Source organism: Amblyomma maculatum, chromosome 4 (genome assembly GCF_055883805.1).
Source record: "Amblyomma maculatum isolate TAMU_Amacu chromosome 4, ASM5588380v1, whole genome shotgun sequence".
Classification (NCBI taxonomy): Eukaryota; Metazoa; Arthropoda; class Arachnida; order Ixodida; family Ixodidae; genus Amblyomma; species Amblyomma maculatum.
This window is the reverse complement of record NC_139347.1, coordinates 33761810-33765730: the sequence shown is the minus strand read 5'-3', so window position 1 is coordinate 33765730 and position 3921 is coordinate 33761810.

Genomic DNA, 3921 nt, shown 5'->3' with positions numbered 1-3921 from the left:
CGTCGAGCTTTTTAGTTACGATTCTGTTAATCGCTGCATTTGCTCGCTTTATTACCTGCACATGCCGACCATTCCCAAAGCTCCTCCGTGAAAGCATGGATTTTCGCGGACAACGACGGCAAAATACTGGCGGCACATTGTGTGTGCATCGCATGCAACGGGAAGGCATGTTCGCATGTTGTAGCCCTGCTCTTCTACATCGAACACGGATAGCGGGTACGAGAAGAACCCTCGTGCACAGACGGGGCAAACCAGTGGCTTCCACCACATGTCCGGAATATTGAAGCGCGACCCATCGCAGAGATGAATTTCGTGTCGTCGACAATGAAGAAGCGCCGATTATATGGCGATGTTTCCGCGAGATGCACCATGAGCGACTCAAGCACAGAAGAATCAGAAATTAGCTTCTACGCGCTTGGTACGCGGGCGCAGAACCATCACCGATGTGACGGAGGCCGTCTGAACGCTAGTAAGCCTTTGTGCGATGCCGCACGCTCTTTCTACAACTCTTGGGCTCTTAAAATTAGTTAATTAAATATCGCAGATTGAGCTAGTGCGCTTACCTGACAAAAAGTGCCGTCCACACACGCGGTACTAGTCGGGAGCTGCACTGATGTTTTGCCGGTTGATCCTAGCCAGCCATTCGAGGCGCCGCTTTTCCGACAGAAGCTCCGTGCGGTCGCAGTCGTTTAGTCGGATCTTCGGTATCTTGAAGCAACCAAGGTCCTTGTTGCTTTTCAGCTTCTGCTCCTTGGCCTGACTCCGGTTATTGCAGCCGACAATAACGGAGTGTACCATAGCTCGCGGCGAAGTGCAGGACGGCAGCGCAACGACTGACAGCTTCGCCCACGCGGCTCGAACTGAACCCAAAGATGGCGCGTCAGTGAATACTCCCTATAGTCGAAGCAACTGCGCACAAAGGGTGCCCCAATCCCTGGCACATACCTCTATGCCTTTGTCACCACTAGTTTGTGCGACTGCCCAAAAAGTGCTCCACAATACTCAGAAAGAACACAATGAAAAAGATGGTTTTGGCCCTGAAAGGACCCCCTGCAGCGAACAGTGTCGACTGATTATCGCGAATGATGCCCTTGTACCTTCTACCAGGACAACACAGGGGGAGATAGATGAAAGCGGGTTCACCATGCCTTATTCTGATTTTCTAGCCGGGTTGTCAAGAGAGGGACGGAATGGAAGCATTCTATTGTCCTCAACAGAGAAGACAGGGCCGTTTCCTGTTATCATTGTCAGGGTATAATAGGGAGTAAGGAGGGCGGGGGGGGGAGTGGGTCATTAAGTAAGTGGTTTATTAAGTAATCAAAAAGGAAGGAAAAGAGTGTTGCCGGCCGCAGCAACTGCGATCTAAAATCTGAAGCACCCGAGCCGTGCCCGGCAGGAAAGAAAAGGGGATGAGTTGAGGATAGGGAGAGAATAGCGAGGGGAAGTACAAAGTGGAGCGATAGCAAGAAAGGAAAGCGGGAGCTTTGCACATTATTTGCAAAATGCAAAAACAAAAAAAAAGGACAGAGAGCTCGCGTCGCTCGCGCGCAAGTGCCCGAGCACTGTCCACAATTGACTGCGCCTGAGCGGCCACTGCAATTGTTTACAATATAGTTAGAAGGGCATATATGCGTAGCAGCCCGCACATAGCGTCCTATCCCAAACAGATCTCGCGCGCGACACAATAATGCACAAGCTGCCGGGGTGGGTATCTCAGCGCTCACGGGGAGCGTGTCTCTTCCACATCTAGATCATCGTTCAGTGGTTCCTAGTAGATCAGAAAAGCCATCAGCTTTTGAAGTTAACGAGACATCATAGATAAAGAAGCTCTCGGTTAACATATTTAGCCGTGGTGGCATTCGAAGCCGTTTCTTATCGACTAGCTGTCGAGGATTCTGAGTTTGGGGAGCCTGTCTGGATAGCTTTCACATACTGTGCAGGTGGCTTGGTGGGTTCTGCGCCCCAGGCGAGCCATTGGGAGTTTTGGCTCCAACTTCATGTTAGGAATACATGCATGTTCAATAACCAGCGGCATTCATGTTTAAGATGTGCATACGCAAGTCAGGATGGCTTTTCTCCTCTGAGCCATAAAAATTTATATCGGCGTTTTTTTCCTGCCATAACAAAGCTTGCAGAGTACCAAGGGAGCTTGATGAGCGGCGCGATTCTCCGTCCAGGGCGATTTTGTCGCTGTTTTTCAGTCCTCTTGCCAAATACGAAGGCAAAGAATGTTGCCGGCCGCGACAATGGACCTGCTTCGAGTAGCGCTAGAGTCCCTGTAGCGCTACTGCTCATGAGCAAAGCCTCCTCGACCACCATTTTCGCCGGGATGCCACCCGAAAATGGGCGAAGCAGTTCGCTCCTTGTACTTTTTCACGAAACGACGTCTCTCACTTCATCGACGTAACAACCTGTTGCAAAATATTTGCATACAGTGCTGGTATTTTCTAGGCCTTCAGAATGCGCATACTGTAATGTCCCCTTCTGCCCTAGGTCGCCTCACGAGAGAAAACACGGCAAGTTTCGCCAGAATATAGCTGCTAAGTTAGCAGCTATATTCCTAACCACGCAAAGCGCTGCAAAAGACACCCTCTGCTTCAGGCACTGGTCCCGCGGACTCAGGACAAAGAGGCTCGATGCTGTTGCTCTGACTTGATGCCTCCCATGGGCGCTTGTGCTAACCTAAAGAGAAACTGCTCGCAGGAATATGCAAGGTAACAGGTGAACTATACAGGTATACTTTGTTCGGAAGTATGCGTTCCTTTCAGCATGCAATGAAGCCTTCCGAAGAATTGTGGTGACCGGAGCGTGTAGCTAAGCTTGAATAAATTCTACAAGAGACGAATTGGCTGCCCCTTTTTGAAAAGGAAAGTGGAAAAAAAAAGAAAAAAGTAATAGATTTGTCGCGAGTGGCGACTTTAGTGGTGGCAATCGGATATGTGGTAGCCTTCGCACAGTTTTAGAAGAACAGTGCTTATGCATACCTTGGCTGACCTTATCAGTGCTAACCTTATACTTCGTCTCAGATGTTTGCAGCAGTGCGAAAGGCAGATGCACCCGGGTCCAATCAGGATCACGCGCACTACAATAGCCAGTTGCGCTCCTAGTCGCTCTCGCAAGCCAAACCTGCGTGGCTGACGACAAGAGCACAATTCTCTATTATAGTCCGCAGGGGCAAGGGTCACTTATGAGCAAGGGCTCCTCTGGCTTTTGCAGTGCTGCAAAAACCTTGTGAGACGAAGTATAGAGGCACGCGCGAAACAAGGCTTATGTCTCCTTTCACAGGATGTTTGTAGCTTGCACTGGGCAAGGCAGAGGCACCCTGGTCCGATCAGTATCACGCACACTGCAATAGCCAATTGTGCTCCTACTCGCCCCCCCCCTCCCCCCCCAGTGAAAGGTGCGCTAACACAGGTGCTTCCCAGTAATGCTATTTTCTGGGCTTCTGTAATCTCTCGGATGAGTTGATTCCGACTACGCTCAATGATATGGCATTGATTTAACAATGGAGCACAGTTACGATTCTTACTGCAGTGAATGACTAGGTTGCTCCCAGAAGAATTTCTAACGTTATTGTTGTGCTGTCGTAGCCGGCCGATGAGGCAACCACCTATTTGTCCAACATGCTTTTTGCCACAAGATAGAGGAATGCAATACACAATGCAATCTAGCACCGTCTACGTACGCTGTTTGGTGTTTAATGCTACATGCTTGTTTGAATGAAGGGTAAGGCTGCGTCAGCTTCCAAACCTTGTTTAGCTTATAGCTTATCTTTTTGAAGTTGTGGGAAACATATTGTGCACGTAAGGGAGCACAGACCCCTTTTTCCTTTCTCTAGATTTCTGTGCGTTTTCTAGACGAGCGTTAAGGTTCGGCTAAGGTTCTGCTACCGAGACCGAGGGAGTAATAACTAATTAAAAT